The sequence below is a fragment of the Nicotiana sylvestris genome, chromosome 5, assembly GCF_000393655.2.
Source record: "Nicotiana sylvestris chromosome 5, ASM39365v2, whole genome shotgun sequence".
NCBI classification, from domain to species: Eukaryota; Viridiplantae; Streptophyta; class Magnoliopsida; order Solanales; family Solanaceae; genus Nicotiana; species Nicotiana sylvestris.
In genome coordinates, this window is record NC_091061.1 from 170,750,261 (window position 1) to 170,776,653 (window position 26,393).

General features: G+C 38.0%; 1 long non-coding RNA gene and 1 pseudogene across 1 annotated transcript; one reads left to right on the top strand and one right to left on the bottom strand.

Moving 5' to 3' along the window:
* Positions 1–7,818: 7,818 nt before the first annotated feature.
* Positions 7,819–18,391, bottom strand: LOC104210752 (methylenetetrahydrofolate reductase (NADH) 1-like; annotated as a pseudogene).
* Positions 18,392–19,130: 739 nt separating this feature from the next.
* LOC104210753 (uncharacterized) lies at positions 19,131–24,850 on the top strand. Its single transcript, XR_011399963.1, has 3 exons — positions 19,131–19,598; positions 19,711–20,375; positions 21,993–24,850. It is a non-coding gene; the product is annotated as an uncharacterized lncRNA (long non-coding RNA).
* The last annotated feature ends 1,543 nt before the right edge of the window (positions 24,851–26,393 follow it).

Sequence of the window (26,393 nt, forward strand, 5' to 3'; positions counted from 1 at the left end):
TCAGGCGCCCACCTGTATAACAAGAGGAATACTTTTTTGTCTTATACTGCAGATTTTGGAAATCAGTAACCCCACCGGAAGGTAGAAGGTTACAACAGGAATCCCCAGCTCCGGGAAGCAGAAGGCTACAACAAAAATCCCCAGCATTCAACCAAGTTATAAATAGCAGAAGCTCGCCTCAAGAATGCGAGTCAACAGGCTGAGATGGTCAACAAAAGCTGGTCACAACAACAAAAAGAAAAAAAAAAGAAAAAAAGAGAAAAATGAATCCAAAGCACGGAAGTGGAGAACAGAGGTGGTCTGCTCAAGGACTAGCACCTACAACTAGAAAGTTTCAAGGTTCAAATCCAAAGTCTGTATGAAGCACCATTGAAGACTCAAGATAAAGTTTCAGAAGACTTAAAGATAGGAATCCTTGTAACTAGTAGCTGATAGGCTTAGTTAGTCTTTTTCAGTTTTTATTTTTGTTGTAATGACAGGACCGCGGACCGGAACCTCAACGGAATGGCACCTCGATCGGCTCTTCACCTCGGTACACTCTACCATCTCTCTCATTTCCGAACTACACGTGGCCTGATTCCTGTAAAACCAAGGATATGTAGGCAGCTCAGATACCAGGGCTCGGTCACATTCCCTTCCTCTCCTTAGTGTAGTCCGTCCAAGTAATGGTCGGGTCAAAAACATGTCTAGTCGTTCTTTGTCGGAAAACTCTTCGTGTTTCCAGTCAAAGAGGGGCAGCTGTAGACACCGGATTTTTGACCCTCCCCGAGAATTTTCACATTTTTAGCATAAATATGTAATTTAGGTCTAATATACCTATTTTGACTATTTTTGCTTTATTTCGTTACAAAAAGAAAAATTACAAAAACTTTTAGTTTATGTATTTCTCATAAAATTGAAAAATACAAAAAATAGTACCTTATTTTGTACTTTACATAATTTCGAAAATTACCAAAAAATAGTTCTATTAATGTTTTGTAGTCATTTTAATTTTTGAAAAAATACAAAAATATTACTTTATATTTTATCTTCATATAAAAACGAAAATTACAAAAAATAGTTTTATTAATATTTTGTAGCTATTTTTAATCTCGAAAAATATTAAGAAAATAATAATATAGTTTTGTTTTAAATATTAGTCTTATTTTTGTTAGTTATTTTGCTTACATAGGACTAGTTGAGCAACGTCGTGTTCCTATTTCTCGGGTCCGGGCAAAAGAATAATATTCGGGTTCAAACTACCCGGTTTTAGGCCTAATTTTCGGACCTAGCCCATAATAAACCGAGTCCACGACACATGGGGAACCCCACCACGCGTGGGGGACATAAGCCTCGAACCCCACCACGCGTGGGGCTCATTTCCCTGGGCAAAACCATTACAAATGCACGGGCAAAACATTTTGAAGAGGGGACGGACAGGGATTTTGAAAAATTGGAACGACTGTACATCATCTTCTTCCTAAAGAGGAAGAAGCAAAAACCCTAGAACCCTACAACCCAAGCCCGTCGACCACTGCCCCAAACACCACCCAAACACCATCACCAAACAGGCCTGTCGACCCTACCGTCGACCACCTGCCCCGACGCCATAACCACCCACCTTCGACGAAAACCCACCATCCTCACGTCCGCAACCCCCTCGTCGGAACCATTTCTTCTCCTTCGTCGACCACCTGTTCCGACGACCATTGATGCCACTTCCAGCTTCATCACAACCACAGCTGCTCCCCGTCGTTGCACCCCCCCCCCCCGTCGACAACAACCCACTTCCAGCTCCCTTCATCTCATCACCTTCTTCCTTCCTCTTGAAAAACTGGAAAAAACCTAACGACCCTACTGTCCAAAGGTGATAACTCCCGTGAAACCACCTGCCCCGACGACCCACTGCCGCTGCCCAGCTCGATCGTCCAAACACCACCCCCACGCACAGCCCGAACAAAAACCCAGCAGTTCCGCCATTGTTAGTCCAACAAGCAGCTATTGCTGCGTGCCAAGCAGTCGTTGCTGCGCTTCCAAGCAACGCACAGCTGCTCATTCCTCGCATCCAAACGACCCCTTTTTCTGCTTCATCCTCCTCGCGTCGACGCCGTTCAAACGCCCGTCAGCAGCCCCCTCGCGTCGACCTTACTGCTGTCGACGTTGTTTCATCTTTCGCGAGCAGCTGTGGGTTGCTGCGATCCTGCTTGGCCGAGTTTTCTGTTTTCCGTCGAGGTCGTCTTTGGTTCGTCGAGGTCCGGTACGTTGATCTTGACGTCGAGGTTCCGTCGTTCTGTTATTGGAGAGGTTGCCGATAATTGTCGGTCCAGTTTGGTTGTTGTTCTTGCTTCAAACAGGTGTATACACATTTCCAAACTTGTGATATTTGTTTAAACGGAATGAAAAAAAATGATATGGATTTCCTATGAATTGTTTGTGTGTCGTTTTTGTTGAATTGTTTTTTTATTTTATTTTTACTTTTATCATGGATATTATTACCTATTAGGATTGTTGCTTTTGTTTAACCTCGGATGACTTCATTGATAAAAAATCTTAGTTGTCTTAAGTTTTCCCTATAATAAATAAATAAAAAAACGAGACTAGCTTCGCCAAATAAAACATGTACAAATTGCGGAGCCCTCACAAAATATATGTATCGAATACTTAGATTCCGGGACAGGCCGTTTAGCAAATTTCACGGCCCTACCAAAATAATGCGCTAGTTGCTTTAGGCGCGCCTTTAATAATGTTATCTCCCTAAACTCGGGTGCACATTTATGTGACCCAAATCCAAATCTCAACGAAATCGAAATGTGTCTCTAATCACGGGTATATTGATTACAGCGTGGCCCGAGATGCATTTCCATGACGTTGCAAATTCTTTAATAATAAATGAGACGAGCCTCGACAAACAAATGTACAAGTCGCGGGGCCCTCTAGATGTATATATTAAAATACTTAGAATTCGAGGACATGCCGTTTAGCGAATTTTACAGCCTTCCCCAAAATAACAAGACGCTAGTTGCTTTAGGCGCGCCTTTAATAATTTATCTCCCTAAATTCGGGTGCACATTTATGTGACCCAAATCTAAACCTCAACCGAGTTGATATATGTCAATAACCACGGGTGAATTGATGTAACGTGGTTCGAGATATGTTTTCACGACGTTGCAAGTCCTATAAAAATAACAGTGAATGATAAAAGCGGTTAAAAGATAAAATTGGCACATAAGTTCACATTTGTATAAAATCAGATAATCAAGCCGAATATAACAGTTGAGCGACCGTGCTAGAACCACGGAACTCGGGAATGCCTAACACCTTCTCCCGGGTTAACAGAATTCCTTATCTAGATTTCTGGTACGCAGACTGTAATATGGAGTCATTCTTTTCCTCGATTCGGGATTAAAATTGGTGACTTGGGACACCCTAAATCTCCCAAGTGGCGACTCTGAAATAAATAAACCAATCTCGTTTCGATTGTCCTTTAATTGGAAAAACTCCCTCGCGCCCCCTCGGGTGCGGAAAAAGGAGGTGTGACAGTCACTGGTCCGTATTTCGTTTAAACCAAGAGATTAAGGTTTAATGGACCTTAATCGAAGTGTTTCTCATCCGAGAAACACTTCGATTAAAGTCCGTTCAGCCCTAAGAAAGGTCTATTCGAATCCAAGCTAAGGTTTTGATTTTTCGGGACTTAAGGTGAGTTTTGCTTTCTTTTCTTTATTCTTTTTAGTCCATATGTTGTTTAAAAGGGTGTTCATGTTTTTGTGAAATTTGTGTTTCGAGTTTTACCAACTGTGTCCTGTCTACTTTGCCTGAACCTCGGTGTTTTGAGTCCTTCTGCTACTTGTTCTGATAATGTGTATGTATGTATGTGTTGTGCAATTAGCTGAATTTCAAATTTGAACTGATTAACTGATTCCTCGAGTACAATTCTGCTTAGTCAGTACAATTCAAATCAGGTGTTCGATACTGTTAAATGTCTGATTTTGGCTACGATTGTACATGTTATGATTAATATAGTCGAGTCGACATGTGTCGTCAATTAGTTTCAGCTGCCTGAACAATAACAAATCGATTTACTTTTGATAAGCATGGCCTGAATCATTTAGGAACTGAGTTTAGTGCTTATAATTGTTAATTTGAATCAGAAATGTAAAAATCAATGTTCTGTTTAGTCACAGTTCTGAAATTGGAGGGCATGTGCACTTGTGCACAACATGTGCATTTGTGCACAGCCTGTGCCCTGCCTAAGTGCTTTTTGAATTAAATAGTTTGACAGCATATGCTGTCAGACTACATCCTGCTGCCCATATTCTGCTTTAAGTTTCAGAAATAATAAACATTACTAAAAAGTTAAGCCTGCCAAGGGAATATCATGGGGTTGTGCTCTTATTTAAATAGTGGGTGGAAACTGAAAAGGGGTAGCACATGGGAGGGTGTTCTGATGGTCTAAACAGGCTGTTAAAGGGTTGATTTGAGGCTGATAAAAGGGGGACACACATTGAGGGATAGACACACACAGACAGACATTAAAAAACAGGGTGAATTGAGAGGGAACATTGTGAGGAGAGTTGAGTTCTGAAAAACAGAAAACTGGAAAAGAATTCTTTTGGATAGCCAAAAAATAGATTCCAAGACTGAAATTGGACATTGGATCTTGAAAAGAAATAGATAGTAAGAGGGATAAAAATACAGAAATCAGAAACTGGTTTTCTTCCTGCTTTTGTTCAATTCTTAGCCTGCTCAGCCTATTCAGTCAGTTTTCTTTTCTTTCAAGTATCAGCTAAAGTGTGTCGGTTTGGTTTGCCTTGGTTGATTCCCTTGGAATTGGATTGTCTGGATTTCTGTTTCCTACTGCATTGTCTGCTTCTGCCTTTCTGCCATTTTTATCGGTTCTAACTGTATCCTGCACTGGGAGCTGTCCTATTTGTACCTGCTGTTATTGCTGCTGTTTGGTGTTGCGTCTATTGTCCTACTGACCCCTTGCTTCTTCTGTTGTATCCAACATCCAGGTACATACTAAGACTTTGCATCTGATGTAACAATGAAAGCATGAAATCAAAGATATGCAGAAGTTTAATCATTCGTTTGCTGCAGTTACAGTTTTTTTTTTTTTTTTTACGAATGTTATTAAGATCTATGTAATTTGTTTAGTTTGTAATTCAATAAAGAAACACGTTAGGTAGCCTTGTACTTAATCGCAGCTTAGTCCGTCCTAAATTGTGATTTTGTTTGCTTAATGGGTTGTCTAATGAGGAATGTATGAGTGTTTTAACACACAGATAATTAGGTAACTTTTCAACTAATATTTTGCATGTATAGAAAAGAATGCTTTAAGCTCGCCAGATATGATATTTAGTTTTATTGAATCTTTGTAGATAGTTCACAGGATCCTGTTCAAACTCTATTAGTAGTAGTTTCCGATAAGTTAATTCCACTGATTTGGTTTAAATAAGCAAGTTTCAAACTCGGATATGAAGAACATTTATCATAAGCTTTTAACAGTTCTATTAATCTTGTATATTAATTTCCCCTGACAATTTAACAACATGTTCATCCATGAAATAAGGCACAAAATAACTCACGCCTCATAAAATCAGATAATCAAGTAAGGATCCGAAGCTGGTCAAGCATGTAATTAGCACATAATCCTCTTTCTTTCATTTTATTAGAGACAAATGTAATAGAAATGTAGACTCTTTAGGATATCCTTTCTAAAATAGAAACGAGCCTCGCCAAATAAAAAATATAAATTGCGGGGCCCTCAATAACTAAACATAATAAATATTTAGAATTCAGGACAGGCCGTTTAGTAAATTTCATGGCCTTTCCCAAAAATAATAACGCGTTAGGCTCTTTAGGCGCGGCTTAATTAAATTACATTCTTAAACTCGGGTGCACATTGATGTGACCCGAATCCAAATCTCAACGGAGTCGAAATGTGTTAACAACTACGGGTGCATTGATTGTGACGTGGTTCGAGATGCATTTTCATGACGTTGCAATTCTATAAAAATAAATGATAATAATAAAAGCGGTTTAAACTTAATAAAAGCACATAAGTCACAACATGTATTTAAATCAGATATTTAGCCATTATAACAATTTAAGCGACCGTGCTAGAACCACGGGATTCGAGGGTGCCTAACACCTTCCCTCGGGTCAACAGAATTCCTTACTTAGAATTTCTGGTTCGCAGACTTCATTTGGAAAAGTCAAAAATTTCCTCGATTTGGGATTCAAGATAAACCGGTGACTTGGGACACCAAAAACCAAACCTTTCTCAAGTGGCGACTCTGAATTAAATAAATAATCTCATTTCGAATATTGTCACTTAAATTGGAAAAACTCCCTCGCGCATTTTTACCATTCGGGGCGGGCGCGCAAAAAGGAGGTGTGACAACCGCATTGACGTCAGTTTGGCTGATGTTGGAAATCCAGTTTCCTTCCTTGTTTACAGCCATGTATGTTGGGTAGGGGAAAGCCTTGCATTTTTCGACGAGGGTGTTTAACTTCTCCCCAGAGCAGAAAAACTCAAGTAAGCCTTTTAATAAACATATCCACCACCCCATCTTGTAGATAAAAAAAGTAAATAATCTCGTAAACAAATAGAAGGGGAGCCTTGCCATAACTGGTAAAGTTGCTGCCATGAGACCAGGAGGTTTAAGCCGTGGAAATAACCTCTTGCAGAAATGCTAGATAAAGCTGTGTAAAATAGACCCTTGTGATCTGGCCTTTCCCCGGACCCCGCACATAGCGGGAGTTTAGTGCACCGGGCTGCCCTTTTGTAATCTCGTAAACAAAAACGCTATATAACCAAATCCCACATCATGGTAGTTATAAAGAATCAGCATACATGTCATGGAAAAAGCAAAATGTTTTTGCAATAAAAAGAAGGCTGACTAAAAGGGTGTACAGCTGGTAGATAAGTAACGAGGTGATAAAATGGCTGCTATAATCAAATCCCTCGTCATGTAGTTATAGGACGAGGTGATAGAGCATCCTAAAAGCGCTAAGCAGGATGTCACATAAAGATAGTTAGCAACTACAACAACAACAATCCAGTAAAATCTCACAAGTAAGGTCTGGGGAGGGTAGTGTGTACGCAGACCTTATCCCTGCACGGAGGAATAGAGAGGCTGTTTCCGAAAGACCAAAGATAGTTAGCAACTCAAAAAGATATTTTGGGAACAGGCGATCTCATTTCAAGAATGTATGGACTTGTTTATTAAATAGTGTAAATTGAACTTTGACCATTCAGTAGAAGTTAATTGGTCTCTTTTCCTGGTTGATGAAGCAATGAAATGTTTATCCAGGCAAGTTCCAATAAGAGTTGACAAGGACTTATAAAGAAAAGTGTGAAACAGATGCAACTCCTAGAAGACGGGATCTGTGGATAAGACATTTGAGAGTATTGAACAAAGTTATACTAAAAAGGCTAGGCCTTGTTGAATTCCAGTGCATATTAGCAGAACTGTTTTATATTTTGTACACTTTCGGAGGACCTACAATATTTCAGTTATATTAGCGACTAATGCTCTTTGTTGAGAATCATATTTTTGTCTAAACTTTTTATTTTCTGTATATAATCCTGTATGCAAGGTTTTCCTACCACAACAACAACAAACCCAGTGGAATCCCACAAGTGGAGTTTGGGGAGAGTAATGTGTATGCAGACCTTACCTCTACCTTATGAAGCTGGAGAGATTGTTTCCGATAGACCCTCGGCTCCAGAACAGTGAAAGGAAGCAATAACCAAATAATAGCAACAACAAGGTAAAAGGCAGAGAAAGCAAATGGCAAAACATGTAATAATCAAGATCAAGGAATACGAGAATACAAGGTTTTCCTATCACATTATTAAAATTCCCGACTTCATTTTAAAGAGAAATCCAGGACACACTTTTGACATCTACTATCCAAATAAGAATTCTAGCATCAGTCATCCGAAAGTAACAGAAGAATAATGATGGAGTCGTGCTTACCAACAGAAGGAGAGTCAGACTTCTCAGCATTAACTGCCGGGTGGCTGTTAATAGTCAGGAAACCTTTCGTGTTGATATGACCCAACTTTTCATTTATGATCTTTGTCTCTGGCTGAAGACCATCTAATTCAGACCAAGGGCAGCTCCTCAGCTTCCCAAGACAGTAGTCTTTAAATTTCTGATGTGAAAATTATGCAAGTATCAAGCCTTTGAAACCAGTCTTTGGTTTTGACGAGAAATGAACTGTATCTGAAAATCATACCTCGTAGATATCTTCCACGCTATTCAAAGCCACAGCCCATTCCTCTTGAAGCTTCTTATCACGTGAACGTGCACGCATGAACTGTAGAGGTCCAAAGGAAGCTATGTTACAGATAACAAACGTACCAAAACAACTCAGAAAAATGCACAAAAAAGCTAATTGTATCATCTTGATTGTGGGTGACCAGCTGAATGATGATTCGAAGAAAGGAACTACGCAAGCACTAAAACAAGAAGGGTTATTTAGGAGGACGAGAAAGCTTATAAACAAACTTAGAAAAGTAAATCAAGTTTACAGCCCGGACCGCAAATTTCCTTCTTTTTATTAGTGCCTAGACCTAGACAGTTCCCACAGTATTTCACAAACAATATTAGAATTTCAAATGACTTTGATTTTGCCTCAAACAACATAAGCACTGCAAAAAATTAAAAAAATTCCTTGTCTCATCTTCCCAAGGCCAAACGCCATTCGTGATTTAATGTAAGATATATTTAATTTTTTTTTTTTTAAAAAAAAAAAGGAAAGATAGCTCAGGGGAAAGTATGTGATATCCTATAGTATCTTCTGTCAATCAGATATTTATTCGTAAATGATTTAATTACTCATTCCCCAGAGAGACTTATACGAACAGAACAAGTTGCAATTACCTGATAGTCAGTAAGAGCTCCGTATGATGGATTTTGAGCATTGCCCCATCGACCATGTGGATATTCATCCTAACCTAAGGTCCTTGAGATGTAGCTCTTTGGACGATTTGCCCTACCATCATTGACGACGATAGATCAGATTATCATCACAAAGTAAAGGTGTATTCTGACACTAATTCACAACTCTACGTACCAGAATATAGGACGAACATCTTCTTTAACACGGAAAACATTTGTAGGACGTCTCCAAGGCAATGGCCTAGAAATTTTGGACTCTTCTATTAATCCAAGATTCTGCATATCCAACACATCTCACAATAGTAAGTTGAATTCTTGCCTATGCCAGAAATAGTGACTACTTCAAAAATCTCAAAGTAGAAAGTTCAAAAGGTAAGAGAATTAACCATCAAAATGGCTAGTGCTGATTTCTCCATGTTTAATGTATAAAGATGCAAAGTCTTAATGCCGCTGGCCAAAATCTTTTTGCACATTTCAGTTCCAAGGTGAATTCCATAGGCTTTGACAGCCTCCTCGTTGTCCTTAATAGGTTCCAACGCAGCCATTATCTCTTCTGGAATCTACAACATAATAAAGGAAAACTGAGTATCTACGAAGCTGAAGCAGGAGCTGCTAATCAGCCTTTAAGCAAGCATCACACATGATCAACGTATTGTCTTAATCAGCAACACCGTTTACGTAAAACATAATAACGGGTAAGGAAAGCACGACCATTTAGACACGGATTCGAAATGCGAACAACTCAACTAACATATTCAATTAAGGAAGACGACTCACAGTGTTACAGCAAAAGCAACAGATGGAAAGAAGATGCAAAAATCTAACTAGGAGTGTGAAATAACGCGCTAATGAAGAAAAAATAAAAATATATCTGTAATGCGAAAAAATAACAATAAATACGAAGCAATAATTATTTGGAGATTTCAAAAAAATAATAATAAAGCGAACTACATGAAGTAAAAATCATGTCAATCAAATTCAAAAACCTTTTAAATTTTTGTTTTAGATGAAAGATGTAGTTTAAATTTTTAGTGCCTTGTTTTCTTATTCTAAATTACTAATTTCTTGTTCCTAATCACAAAAAAAGTTTAGTCATAATGTTTTTTTAACAGTTAATGTATCATTTTGTCAACGATATTTATTGTCTATAGCTTCTCTCTTAAAAAAGATAGAGCACATGGGCAATGAGGCACATGCCCAAGCTAAGCGCCTTACTGCCTAGACTACTATAAGTGAGCAAAGCGCACAACATATGTATCGCGAGCTTTAGAACTTAAGCACACATCAAGCGAGCCTTTAACAACATTGAGAGACTGTAATATTAAGGCTGAAAATAAAAGCCACCAACTTGACGGTACCTAACCGAACTTTGGACAATATAACATCTCCATAACTTTGGGGTTACCATGCATTTCAATAAGAGTAAAGTAATATGTCGTTTCACAAGCTTAACATACAAATGAACACAGAGGTAAAGTCTGTACTCCAAAATATGGGGATACCTTAGTCTTACAAAACCAGTCATGCGCAAGAAGCCCTTGTAATTGTTAATAGGCATGATACCCGGAACGATGGGGCAAGTAATTCCAATTTGGCGGCAGTCATTGACAAATTTGAGGAAAATATCAGTGATGTAGAAGATCAGACTAAGCTGCAACTACAGAGCATACTCAGACAGAACCTTGACTCAGTTACCAAGATAAATCTTTTCTGATGTGGAAGATCAGACTATGCTGCAACCACAGAGCATACTTAGACAGTACCTTGGCTCTGATACCAATTGTTGCGGAAGCCAAATGTATATAGTGTGAATAAGTCACAACTACTATACCAAAATTATGACAGCCACCAAATAATAAATAAGACAATAAAGCAACAATAAAGGGAACACCAGAATTTACGAGGTTCGGCTAATTTTGCCTACTCCTCGGACACAACCAATATTTTATTTCACTCCAAAAATACAAGTGAAATAATACTAAAGAGAGAAGATACAAATGCCTTAAACAGATGAGAAGGCAAATGAGAGGTGTGTTTCAATCCTAAACATTAGGCCTTCTTTTATAGGGGAAAAATCCCCCCAAACTTAACTCCCAACCAATGTGGGACTTTGGCATTTTGCCAAACTTCAACAAATCTCCACCTTGGCAAAATTCCACATTTTCAATTCTCTCTCAATAACAAATTTTGGTTGTGTCTTCATCTTCAATCTTCAGTGTTCAACAATGTTGATCAAATCCAAACAATGTTGAAACTTGACCGCAGTCACCACCTTTGTCAGCATATCAGCAGGATTCTCTGTAGTATGAATTTTCTTCACCGTGACTCCACCTTCTTCTATGATTTCTCGTACGAAATGATACCGAACATCAATGTGCTTCGTCCTTGCATGATAAACTTGGTTCTTCGCTAATTGAATAGCACTTTGACTATCACAAAAAATTGTGATACCTTTTTGTTCAACACCAAGCTCCTTTAGCAATCCTTGAAGCCAAATTGCCTCTTTCACAGCATCTGTAATAGCCATGTACTCTGCCTCTGTTGTAGACAAAGCAACTGTTGACTGCAAAGTAGACTTCCAACTAACTGGTGCCTTTGCAAAAGTAAACACATAACCAGTAGTTGATCTTCGTTTGTCCATATCACCCGCAAAATCTGAGTCACAATATCCAACTACAAACTGATTGTCTTCCTGCTCAAAAACTAACCCGACATCTACAGTATTATGAATATACCGTAGAATCCACTTCACAGCTTGCCAATGCTCCTTCCCTGGATTGTGCATATATCTGCTAATAACTCCAACAGCTTGTGAAATGTCAGGCCTTGTGCAAACCATTGCATACATCAAGCTACCAACAGCATTTGCGTATGGTACCTTTGACATATACTCTCGTTCAGCTTCATCCATTGGCGACATAGTAGTACTTAGCTTAAAATGGGAAGCAAGTGGAGTACTAACTGGCTTAGTCTTGTCATCTATGCCAAAACGTTGAAGTACTCTCTTCAAATATTCCTTTTGAGATAAACAGAGTTTCTTTGAACGTCTATCTCTAATTATCTCCATGCCAAGAATTTTCTTTGCCTCACCCAAATCCTTCATCTCGAACTCCTTCTTCAGTTGAATCTTCAACTTATCAATTTCTTCCAAATTCTTGGAAGCTATCAACATATCATCAACATATAGGAGAAGATATACAAAGGAACCATCTTTAAGCTTGTGCAAATACACACAATGATCGTATTTGCTTCTCTTGTACCCTTGCCGCAACATAAACTCGTCAAATCGCTTGTACCATTGTCTAGAAGATTGTTTCAATCCGTACAACGATTTTTCAAGTTTGCACACCATATTTTCTTTTCCAGCAACTTTGAATCCTTCTGGCTGAGTCATGTAGATTTCCTCCTCCAAGTTTCCATGTAAAAACGCAGTTTTTACATCCATCTGAACTAGTTCCAAATCCAATTGTGCTACCAAAGCCAACATAATTCTAATGGAGGAATGTTTTACAACTGGAGAAAACACTTCATTGTAATCAATTCCCTCCTTTTGAGCATATCCTTTGGCCACCAATCTTGCTTTGTAGCGAACATCTAATTGGTTAGGAAATCCTTCTTTCTTTGCAAATACCCATTTGCACCCAATTGCTTTCTTTCCCTTCGGGAGATTGGCCAATCTCCATGTATGATTCTGATGAAGGGACTGTATTTCATCATTCATGGCAATCCTCCACTTATCTTCTTCTGAACTTTGGACAGCGTCTTTATAAGTAGTAGGAACATCATCAGCTACAATTGAGGTTGCACAAGCAACCGTCTCTATGAGACGAACAGGTTTCGTTATTGTTCTTTTTGGCCTGCTGGTTGCTATTGATTCAAGTTGTTGTTGAGATTCCTGAGTTGGAATCTCCTCTACTGGCTCTCCTTCCAGAGGGTAATCTTCATTTGTTTCCTCCTCTGCTTCTTGTGTAGGAAAAATAAATTTTCCCTCAAACTCCACCTGCTTAGAAGCACCTTCATTTTGTTTGGTATCTTCTGTTACCTTATTTACCATAGCAAATTCATCAAAGGTAACATCTCTGCTGAATATTACTTTCTTTGTCATAGGACACCATAAGCGATATCCTTTGACTCCAGAAGTAATTCCCATAAAAATAGCCTTCTTTGCCCTTGGATCCAATTTTGACTCCGTCACATGATAATATGCAGTTGAGCCAAACACGTGCAAAGAGTTATAATCTACAGCAGGTTTTCCGTACCATTTTTCAAATGGTGTTTTGCCATCAATAGCAGCAGATGGTAGACGATTAATGAGGTGGCATGCATATGTAATTGCCTCAGCCCAAAATTCTTTGCCCAAGCCAGCATTGGACAACATACACCGTACCTTCTCCAGCAAGGTCCGGTTCATACGTTCTGCCACTCCATTCTGTTGTGGTGTATGTCTAACAGTGAAGTGTCGGACGATGCCATCATTTTCACAGACCTTATTGAAATGATCATTTTTGTATTCACCTCCATTGTCTGTGCGAATACACTTGATCCTCCTGCCTGTTTGATTCTCCACCATCGTCTTCCATTTGAGAAAAATTCCCAGCACTTCATCTTTGTTTTTCATTGTATACACCCACACTCTTCGAGAAAAATCATCAACAAAGGTTACAAAATAGTGCTTCCCACCCAATGAAGGTGTTTTGGAAGGACCCCAAACATCAGAGTGTACATAATCCAAAATGCCTTTAGTATTATGGATCGCTGTACCAAATTTAACCCTTGTCTGTTTCCCTTTGACACAATGCTCACAAAACTCCAAGTTGCAAGCCTTTACTCCTTTTAACAATCCTTGATCTGATAGAGTTTTCAAGGATTTTCCTCCAGCATGTCCCAAGCGCATGTGCCATAGCTTGGTTGCTTCTGCCTCTTTGTCGTCACTGGATGTCACTGTCGCTGTCCCAATAACTGTACTGCCACGATAGCGATACATATTATTATTCTTCCGATTAGCCTTCATTACCACTAGTGCACCGGAGCATACTCTCATCACTCCATTTTCTGCAATGATTTTGAACCCTTTTGATTCTAGGGCTCCCACAGAGATGAGATTCTTCTTCAAATCCGGTACATATCGAACATCTATCAATGTTCTGATCATTCCATCATGGTTCCTTAATCGTATTGAACCAATGCCATATGAGGTAAGAGGGCTGTTATCCGCTGTGTGGACGACTCCATATTCTCCTTCTTGAAATTCCACGAACCAGTCCCTGTTGGGACACATATGATAGCTACAAGCCGAGTCCATCAACCATATGTCTGAAGATGTTGATGACTCTGTTGTAACTAATGAGAAGTCTGAATCATCACAATCAGCTACATTTGAATCCATAATAGCCTTTCCATTGTTATGTTTGGCCTTATTCTTCAACTTCGGACAGTCTTTCTTCCAGTGCCCTTTTTCTCGACAAAAGGCACATTCATCTTTGCTGGGTCTGGATCTTGACTTGGATCTTCCCTTCTTTGTCCTCGTTTGATTTTGAGGACGACCCCTCACAAACAGTGCTTCTCCTTCTCCGCCCTTCTGTTTTTCTCGCTTTCTTTGTTCATAGCTGTACAAAGCTGAACAAACTTCTCTGAGAGAAATTTCGTCATTTCCATGGAGTAGAGTAGTTTCAAGGTGCTCGTACTCATCAGGAAGTGACGCCAACAACATTAAGGCCAAGTCACCATCATCATAAGTTGTATCCATATTTTGCAAATCTGTGACCAACTTATTGAAACTGGTGATATGTTCATTCATCGTGGTACCAGGAACATAGGTGAAGTGAAACAGTCTCTTCTTCATGTACAATTTATTTTGACTGTTTTTCTTCAAAAATTTATCCTCCAGTGCTTTCCATAATTTACTTGCAGAAGTTTCCTTTGTGTATGGATATTTCTGCTCTCTAGCAAGGTAGGATCGAATGGTACCGCAAGCAACACGGTTGATAATTCTCCAATCTTCTTCTCCAATAACATCTGGTTTCTTTTCTTCAATGGCCAGATCTAGCCCTTGTTGAAAAAGGACATCTAGAACCTCGCCTTGCCACATCCCAAAATGTCCGGACCCGTCAAATATTTCGACCGCAAATTTCGCATTTGACACAATTCTTGTCATAAGCGAAGATGCCAATGATGACGTATTGTTGACACTTGATGTAGATTCTTCTTGTTTATTGTCTCCCATCTTTGACACAAATATTATTTAATAGCTGACGACACAAATCAAGATTATTTCCTTTCTGATGTAGAAGATCAGACTAAGCTGCAACTACAGAGCATACTCAGACAGAACCTTGACTCAGTTACCAAGATAAATCTTTTCTGATGTGGAAGATCAGACTATGCTGCAACCACAGAGCATACTTAGACAGTACCTTGGCTCTGATACCAATTGTTGCGGAAGCCAAATGTATATAGTGTGAATAAGTCACAACTACTATACCAAAATTATGACAGCCACCAAATAATAAATAAGACAATAAAGCAACAATAAAGGGAACACCAGAATTTACGAGGTTCGGCTAATTTTGCCTACTCCTCGGACACAACCAATATTTTATTTCACTCCAAAAATACAAGTGAAATAATACTAAAGAGAGAAGATACAAATGCCTTAAACAGATGAGAAGGCAAATGAGAGGTGTGTTTCAATCCTAAACATTAGGCCTTCTTTTATAGGGGAAAAATCCCCCCAAACTTAACTCCCAACCAATGTGGGACTTTGGCATTTTGCCAAACTTCAACAATTTTCATATATCTCTTGTGTAGCTATTCCATTAGCAGGTATAACATCGGGATGTGCCTCTGACAAAGAATCAAAATAGTAGTCAGTAACAGCACACAAAACATCAGAAAAAAACTCATTTTGCTTCAAAACTAATGTGGAATAAGTAAATCATGGTCCATATTTGTCCAAATAAATAACTCAAAGCCCAAGATCTTAGTAGCTAACCTGGATAACCAGCAACAGTTATCCCAAAGTAGTCCCCATACTTGGCACGAATATGCTTCATCTAAAAACAAAAAAGAATATCAATTAATACTAACACAAACTTACACCAGCCATAACATAATTACTCTTTAAGCAATTAAAAATGTGCTCTTTCCAAAAGTTCAAAACTTTTAGACGAGGTGGTTTCACAATTTAATATGGTATCAGAGTAGGTAACAGGTCCTCAAATCAAATCTCATTGCCACCCAAAAAGCAAAAAGTCTTTCGATAAGTTGCGTCTAAGAATCAAGCTCGCACGTGAAGGGACGTGTTGAGATACAACATAGTTTTTTTCCAAGATATCATATAATTAAGCAAATCTTTTGTAATAGTAGGTTGTCTCATGATATGCTGTGGCTAGTAAGTCATTTCGTTTGCAAAATTGTGCTCGCCTACATCATTAGATGTGTTGGGTCCATGAATCAGGTCCACAAGTGAAGGGACGTACCGAGACATAATATATATAAGTGACTAAAAGTAATGATATCTCTAACCGCTTATACTTTTAGATGAAATGATTACACAATTCAACAAGTACGATATCTACAACATCGATGAGGTGGTTGCACAATTTAACATGGTATCAGACAAGCAAACAATAAGTCCTAAGCTGAAATCTCATCGCCACCCAAAAAGCAAAAAATATTTCAATGAGTTGGGTCCAAAAATCAAGCCTACATGTGAAAAAGGGTAGCCCGGTATACAAAGCATTCCGCATTCACGCAGGGTCCAGGGAAGGGCTGCACCCCAAGGGGGTGATGTAGACAGTCTACCCTAATGCAAAGCATTAGTGGCTGCTTCCATGGCTCGAAACCGTAACCTAAAGGTCACACGGAATAAATAAGTAATTAAAAGTGTGCTCACTCTAACAGCTTAAACTTTGTCATATGTTAGGTTCATGAATCAAGTCCACCCGTGTTGAGACATAATATAATTAAGTAATTAAAAGTATGCTCTATCTAACAACTTAATCTTTTAAATGAAATGAATCAAGTTCAACAATTCATATTAGTGTACCCTGATGCAAGCATCAATTGCTGATTCCACAGCTCGAACCAGTGACTTATAGGTCACACGAAAAACAACTTTACCGTTGCTCCAAGGCTTCCCTTCAACATACGTGTGATATGAATCATCACATATTTTTCCATATGGTGGGCCTATGAATCAGGTCCACACGTGAAGGTACATGTCGAGACATAATATAATTGAGTAACTAAAATTATGTCCTCTCTAACAGCTTCAACTTTTAGATAAGACGGTCACACAATTCAAGGATTACAATATCTACAATATCCTATTAGACTACTAGATGTCAAGGGCAACCCGGTGCACTAAGCTCCCGCTATACATGGAGTTCGGCGAAGAGCCGGACCACACGGGTCTATTATACATTTCTGCAAGATGTTGTTTCCACGACTCGAACCCGTGACCTATGGAAACAACTTTATCGGTTACGCCAAGGCTACCCTTCACTACTAGATCCTAAATAAAACAAAAAGAATTAAGTAGAGAAATTACCAGATCGAGGGCACAAGCAAAACCACCTTCAACTTGAACAAACTTATCTTGACCATGAGAGGAGGATCACCACGAAGAGCAAGAACATTTTGAATACCATTAATCTTAATAGTATCAAGAGCATGATCAATCTTTTCAACAGGCATATTTGTACATGTCAAATGCATCATAGTTTCAACACACACCATATTTTGCATTCGTTTAGCAATCTCAAGAGTTAGATCTGCTGTTGAACCACCTGCACCCCATGTTATATCACAAAATGATGGATTGTGTGCTACCATTCTTACCATTCTTTCGAATAAATTTTCAACCCCATCTTCTGTCTTTGGTGGGAAAAATTCAAAGGAAAATACTACCCTGTTTTCATCTTTAGCTGCCTCTTGGATCTTCTCAATTACTTTCATTTTTGTTGCAAAATTGCGAAATGAAGTGAAAATATCATGTGAACGATATGCCGAGGAATCTCTCTTTTTGCCCAAGTTGGGTATTTTTGAATTTTCCACTGAGTTTCTCGGCAACTAGAAATCCGCGTGAGTCCCAAATTTTTGTATGCAATAGCCCATGCCTTCCGCCTTGGGCCCGGATGGAATCTGTCCTGGAATCGCCTAATATTTGTCCCGGACATCAAATACGGCCTAAGAAACCATTGTCACCGCCCCGCCATGACCAAAGATTCCTTGTCCTCTTGACAATATGTATGTTTGGGTTCCAATGTTGGAGAATCAGCATTTGGAACCTCTGATGATTGTGCACCTTGTTCATCTTCATACTCAATCTTGTTTGGCAGAGTAAGCGCATATATCGGGTAAAACCGATAACCCGAATCGTTAATTGTTTATTGGGTTATTGGTATCGGGTTATTGGGTTAACCGTTCGGTAACAATTTAGAACTTTTTCACTATTGGGTTATCGGTTCGGGCCTCGGTTTGTCAATTTTGTTAATGGGTTTTAATTAAATTTTCGTTTTAGGACTTATTGAAATCGTTCCTTTTATACAATTAAACAATAAATGAAGAAATTCACTGAGATAAGATGATGTCTTTAACAAATTTAATATTAAACAATCTCATAACCATCCAAAAATCCGGTGTCACAAATGCATGACCTATCCCTAGGAAGCAATATAAGAGCTTAAGATTGTACCTGTCCTTTGGAAGAATTTTCTCAAATATCTGACATGATCAGACTGCTTTCTCGACTTTATAATTACATCATCCACATAAACTTCGATCTCCTTGTGTATCATGTCGTGGAATATGATTGTCATTGCCCTCATGAAAGTCGCCCCGGGAACATCTTCTTCACCTTGCCCGTCTCCGGATCCACTCGCTACATCCTCATCATTAGAGGAGACAAGAAACCTGGCATCGGTTTTCTCGTGCCTTTGCCTCGGCTATCTCCTCGGCAAGGTTGAACCCTCGGGCAAAGATTTCCTCATCTGAGGTCGAAATACGAACCCCCAGACTGGCCAATTGATAAACCTCCCGAGCCAAAGGCCTCTAATCCGCTCCCAAATGAGCCAAACTACCCAGGGACTTCCGACTGAGAGCGTCGGCCACCACATTCGCCTTCCCTAACACTATTAAAGATGTTGGCAATAGAGCCTCCCCCTTGGAGAGAAATCCCTGCTTTGACGCCGACCACTTCTTGAGCGTCTCTTATGCCACCAGCAGCTCAGACAGAGCAGGTTTCGGAGCAGAGATTGAAAGAGCTCCAAAGAGGAGGAGGATGATCCCAGGTGGATGATGTTGAGATTGAGTTGGAGGAAACGGAGGGTGTTGCTTCTGGCCAGCCACAGGCCTCCGGGATAGATGATCCAGGTGCCAGCCACAGGATCTCGTGCTACCACAGATTCCTTGGACGACCAAGGGTATTCCTGTATATTTAACTTTCTTTGGGGATATTATGGTAATGGTATAACCTTATTGACTTCCAGGTGTGTTAGGCTTATGCTTTTCCTTCTGGTTCCTCTTTGCAATCAGAGATCCTTCTGCTTTTTCATTCCATCCTTTGCTGAGTTTATTTGTTCTTCTTCTTCCACTTAGCTTTTTGCTTACTAATTTCACTTCTGCCATTTGGGTTTTATTGCAGATTTGTAGTATGGGAACCAAATTCTGACTTGGAACAAAGATTCCCTAAATCATTGCATGCAGGTAATATCTTTCACATTATAATTTCATCTAGGAATTTGAGATTTTAGGCTAGGGTTTGAAATTGAGGGTTTTAATCTTCAATTAAACTTCATCTCTTACTTTCATTACATAGATTTCGATTGCTTTTCGACTTCAAGGAAAGAAACGGGAATGGCCTCTAATGGAGAAGCCATTTGATAGTGATTTCTAGGTGACTCGTATTTGAAGAGTAAGAGATGAAGTTTTCACTTTTCTTGCTAAACCCGTCTCTGAATTTTTCTCTGCTGTTTTGGCTGCTTTTTTTGGTGTAAAGTTCCTAATGTTCTTTTGTGGATCTTCTGTTTTGGTCATTGTGGCCTACTTTACTTATTTTCCTTATATTAGTGGGGTTTTTATATATCTATTCGTGCCTTATCGCATGTTTCTTTGACATTGATAATCTTCACAATTTTCTTTTCACGCCATCTGGTCAAATGATTTAGGTATAACAAAGCATCATGAAATCCTTCCAGCTCGTCGTAGTAGTTATAGAAGAATTGAAGATTTAGCATGTATTAAGCAAGAAACTGGAGAGTTCATGTTTATGCAAGAACTCGAAGGCAAGGAAGTACATTTTGGATGTACTCAACAACAACAACAACAATAGAGAGGCTGTTTCCAAATAGACCTCCGGCATCCTTCCCTCCAAGAACTTCCCACCTTGCTCTTGGGGAGACTCGAACTCACAACCTCTTGGTTGGAAGTGGAGATTGCTTACCATCAGAGCAACCCCTCTTGTCAAGTACCAGAAAATGCCAAGTATGTACATTATCAATTTTAGGTTCCTTTATTCTAAGCCCATGTCCAGTTCTTTATCTGGTGCAAAAGCAAAACATACCTGTTGAAACTTGAAAGCTGTTGTTGTAGTGTTGAAGAAGAAAAGAAGAACCCTAGTTTGCTTGAAGAAATTGCTGGTTTTACCGTTTTAGTGAGGAAGAAATCGCTAGTTTAGAACCCTAGTTTGCTGTTGAAGAAGTCGAAGAAACTACTGGGTCTGGAACAGAAGTCAGCGATTTGGTCTTCTAATTGAAAAAAAACTTTAGGTCTTTTAATTCAAAAAGCGACTGCTTCTTCTGCTTCGATCCGCTTCACCGCTTCTCGCTTTCTTTACCTGAGCCGCTTTTAATTGGAGTAGCGCCCAACCTCCCGCTCCGCTTCGCTTCTCGCTTAAAGCGAGGAAGCGGGCGCTTTTCTGAACCCTGTTTGAGATTGATAAAAAGGGTAATTCATTCTTTTGAGCATTAGTGATTGGTTTAGTGATTAAGAGAAGAAAATCTACGAGAAGAAGAAGATGATACTTGCAGAACAGAGTGCTCTTTTGTGAAGGAGGCGAACACACAGCTTTAGTTGAGTCCATTATCATTTGTAGTGTGGTAGCAGACACAAGAAAGGAAAAAACCAATTTAACTCTTTGTCAAGGACTGGGTTCATAAGCATATAATTACATGGTAATTACTACAATTGAGCCTAATCTTTCACTCCTAAAAATGCTTCACAAAGTTTAGTCTTGCTTTATTTACTACCTTATTTACTACCAAAAGGATTCTGATAAACTTTTAAACTTCTCATGTTTATATGGCATCTATTGCCCAGAACATGAGCAGAAACATAAACAATTGTCTGACACCATTCGTATCCTTATAACCTCACGTATCAAACACGTGTAATATACTTGTCACGACCACTTCAAGGGTTCATTTGGAGTATTCCAAAATGGTATAATTTGGGGCTTGAATCTTCCGGGAACTCCAGCAAGTGACTACATGGCCGGATTTTGTCGCCTTCTTCTTCTTCTTATTATTTTTCAGTTACACAGTATTCTCTTCTTTCACTTACTCACCCTCCGTACTTTCTTTTCATACTTCAACAGTCTTCTTTTTCATACTTCAACAGTCTTCTGGTACTTTTGACCTTGATTTTTGAAATTTTTAAAATTTTATTTTTTCCCTTTTTTAAGTGGATCTTTGTGTTCTGTTTAGTTTGCTTTGTTCTGTCTGAGTGAGCATGTATCATTCGATTCTATTTTTTAGAGTTCAGATTTTTCTTTCAAATTTTGATTGTGTAACGTACGATATGGCTTCTTTTGAGAAATGGGTTTTACCAAACGCATGAAAAGAGATGTTCAGGTAACCAATCTAGTGAAAAGTTAAGACTAATTACATACTTTGGGGTGCAGGCGAAGAACTTGGAGAGTATCGATTTAGATTCTTTATTCTAAATCAACAATGACGAGTCTAAATCACATAGTGGATTATCGATTTACAATCTTCATTTTTAGATACTTCATAAATCCAATAAAATTATATTTGCATTTGTGTTTTTTTTTTTGTTTTTTATTTTAGTGTGTTTGATTCTGAATATTTGATTTTTACATAGTTGATTTCCAGAAGGTCAATACGCATCAAATAAGACCTTTTCGTCGTACTTCCGGTGAGTTAAATTGGATTCTTCAACTGAGCCTTTTTTCTACTCTACATCTTCTTTCTAGAATCAAAAGTCGCTTTGATTTATTGGAATGTAACCGTTGGTAGTAAGTTTTGACTTGGTTGTCTCCACCAAGGGTCTCCTGGAAACATCCTCTTTGTCCCTCGGGTAGAGGTAAGGTCTGCGTACATATTACCTTCCCCAGACCCCACTTGTGAGATTACATTGGGTTGTTGTTGTTGTTGTTGTCTCCACATGAAAGGCTGAATTTTTTTAAGACAAATGCTTCTCTGATGCTCTGCTTACTCTTTCTATGGAGCAGTTCAAGAAATTTGTGGTTTGGTTGAGATGCATTTGAAAATCAAAGTCTTCTCTTTCACTAGCCAACAAAGAATCATATGTTTCTGTGACCTCCCATATTATTGTATGCCTCTCTAAATGGAGCTTCTGGTAACCACATACAATGAATTCTTGGAGATGCTTCAATTGATTTTGAAGCAAAAGACGAAAGAATCAGTTGTGAATTATTAATAACAATGATGATTGTGCATATATAGTCAAGAGCATTTAACAATTAAACGTATTGTTTTAAAATAAGCATTTTGGTGACTTTGTGCATCCTCTATTTGTGATATTTGCTGCTTACTAAAAAATTATTAAAATTTTGTTCTCTCGATCTGAAATTGGTTCTTCTGACTTTCCAAATGTCTACCGATTGGGTATAATAGTTAATATCGAAAGAAAGTTAATCATTGCCTTTTTTTATATCATTTAATACTTTAAAAATAGGAACATCAATAAAATTATTTGACATTATTTCCTATCCACATTGGAGAAGACAAACAAATATGGTGAGTCCAACATCAAGTGTGATGATATTTTGACCTTGGATCCCCCAGGTAACTTGCTAGAGAAATTCTATATTGAGTATACATTTGAAAGTATTAAGAAGGTTCTCATTATTGAGTTTATAATTCCCGCTTTACATGATTAATGATATGAGAATTTTTTTTATGAAATTGCTACTATCTATTTTTGATTATAAAACTGGTACATATCAGTTATGTAGGTTGCTTGTTGTAGACTATGCTTTCTTTCAACATTTTCTCTACAAATGTAACCATGTTGGCATCAATCTGCTACTTTGTGTCTCGGTATATAAATGTGTTACTGTAATTTATCTTCAACACTATACCTATGATACTTCTTATTTGAGTTGAAAATAGATGTTTAACTATTGATGTCTAAATTTGCCGCATATGAGGCCTTTAGCTTTGGGCAATGTTTGTATATGAGTTTAACAAATAAATGAAAACAAGTAAGATACCCTACTTAATTATACAGTTCAAGTCTCTCTTTCGGAGACATTAACCTTTCTGCTGAAAATTATGTAGGAAAATTTCCCATATTTTTTTCTGAAATTTGGCTCCGAAAAGTTTTGGACAATAAGCACTTTCATAAGTACATAACAAAGATATTCTTTGTCTGGTTATTAATTTTTGGCTCCCATAGATTTATTTAGATCTAAAGCATGAAATTAGTTTTTATAAAGCACAAGCATACGAAACATGTTGCAGTTAAGGAGCTAAAAAATATGAATATTAGTTTTGAGGGGAAAAGGAACTAGAAGATAAAGCATGGAAGGGTGCAATGAAATGTCAATCACCTATCATATATTGTTAAAAATAAAGCCTTATCCAGAGTTGAAATATACATATTTAACTACTGATATAAATTAGTCGAAGTTCAAGTTGGGTCAAATGGTCACCAATTTATTTTGGTCACAGATGTATGTCTCACTTGACTTTGACTTGCGTAAATATCTTTGATTAAATCTTCATTGTAGCTAGAAATTAAAAGCCAAAGATGGACAGTTGGAGCAATTACATTGAATTTCACTAGCTGCTTGAGTCATAATCTTTTTTAGGATTCACTAACTTGTGAAAAATGCGGCAAAAATCTATCCAGTTTGATATTGGCTTATTGAATCAGCCGTGTATTTTCTGTTCATTTTGTTCCTTGAGTAATAGTTAGCTTTTCGAAGTAATTTAACACTCGCATTATATACTTTATGGGCTTGTTAATGCTGGAGCTTCTCTTTGCTTTTGCCAATATTAGAATATGGTATCTGTTTAGCTTTAGCTGTCTACTTTAACTGGTGTTTATTTGAGAGTAGATCATCCCTTTGAAACGACTTACATCAATAATTGAAGTTAACAATTGTTTATCGTTACTATATTGTTGGTAATGTTCGATAATATCTTAATGTATTTATTACTGTGAGGCTGATGCTAATTACTTTCTTTTTGAGCTTGACATATAGCTCTTCCACATTGTTGTTGTTGTTGTTCTCTTCCTCAACCGTTCTTTGAGCCTTGAGGATGATAAAGGTAGTTGTATACTAAGGTACAATGTGGTTATGGCCTTAATTTTACGAGGCTATCAAAATGAGTTGCAAGGTTAAATGGTAGTGAATTAAGGAAGTATTATTACTTTTTTACCCTATTGACACACGATCTTTTTTCAGGTTGGAATATGATGTAGTATCCTTACATGATTGAAGAGTTGGCCACTTTAGTGCAAAGCAGGAGCGAAAATGTTGGATGTTGCTCAGCCTAGAGTTACAAGATGTAGTGAACATTTTCTTGTGTTTATTTTTTGGCGCAGAACAACTTGCCATGGTCCATCATGCTGTAATTCACGGTCTTCTGATAAATATGTGGCTAGGAATCAATAATGATGAGACTGTACATACAATTTACCTTATTAAAAATAAATAAATGATGAGACTGTACATTACTATAGGAAAATATTTTGCAAAAGCACCGGGAGTTGAAAGAACAATTCATAAACAAGTAAGAGTGGCAAACTATATCGGGCATTAAGTGGTAGAAAGATTGACAAGTTGGTGAGTGGTGGGCTACAACTTACAATAATATTAGTCAGTGTATATTTTTCATCACGATTTATTTGAAATTTAAGAAAGAAAAAAAATATTTTTTTAAACAAACAAATCATAAATACTTATCTCAATATTTATTGTCTCACTAAGCATAATTAAATTATTTTTAAATAAAGTTGGTGAGTGAGAGGCTACCACTATAATAATAGACTATTTACAAATTTTTTTTAAAATGATAAAACTTCATAATCTTAGCATATCATAAATATTTGCTTTACATTATGGACATCCAATTGTGGAACAAGGCAACTGTGTGCAAATTATTGTGGAACATATGCAATAAGAAGGATAAACTATGGGTAAAATGGATACATTGTTACTATGGAAGGAGAGCTAGTCTGTGGAAGAGCAAACCAATGCAGGCGTCTTGGATTGTACAGAAGATACTAAAGGCTGCTGAATATCTAAAAGAAGTGGGGATACAAGAAGAAGAACTCAATCAGATGCAAGGCTTCACTATACAAAAGATGTACAAGAAGTTCCAGGATGATTATCCAAAATGCTCATGGAGAAGATTAATCTGTAACAACTATGGAGCTCCTAGATGGCTATTCATACTATACTTGTCACACCTCCTTTTTCCTACCTCATAGGGTATAAGGGAGTTTTTCCAATTAAAGGACAATCGAAACGAAATTTATTTACTTATTTCAGAGTCGCCACTTGGGAGATTTATGGTGTCCCAAGTCACCGATTGAATCCCGAATCGAGGAAAATATTCGACTTTCCAAATGAAGTCTGCGAACCAGAAATTCTAAGTGAGAAATTCTGTTGACCCGAGGGAAGGTGTTAGGCACTCCCGAATCCCGTGGTCCTAGCACGGTTGCTTAAACTGTTGTAATGGCTAGATATCTGATTTTAATGCATATTATAATTTATGTGCTTTTATCAACTTTAAACCGCTTTTATTATTATTTTTAATAGAATTGCAACGTCGTGAAAATGCGTTTCGAACCACGTCGCAATCAATGCACCCGTGGTTGTTGACACATTTTGACTCCGTTGAAATTTGGATTTGGGTTGCATAAATGCGCACCCGAGTTTAGGGATGTAATATTATTAAAATCGTGCCAAAAAGAGTCTAACGCTTTATTACTTTGGGGAAGGCCGTGAAATTTGCTAAACGGCTCATCCCGAAGTCTAAGTACTCAATTAAACATTTATCGAGGGCCCCTCAATTTGTGCGTTTTATTGGGCGAGGCTCATCTTATTTATTCTAAAAGGATAATCATAAAGTGCCTACATTTTTTCCTATTAAATTTGTCTCTAAAAAAAATAAAAGAGAAAAAATTCTAATTAATTACATACTTAAAAATAACATATTAAATGCTAGGTTAAGACAAATATTAACGGAAAGGAATATTACTAAAATTGTAATTATAAATACAATA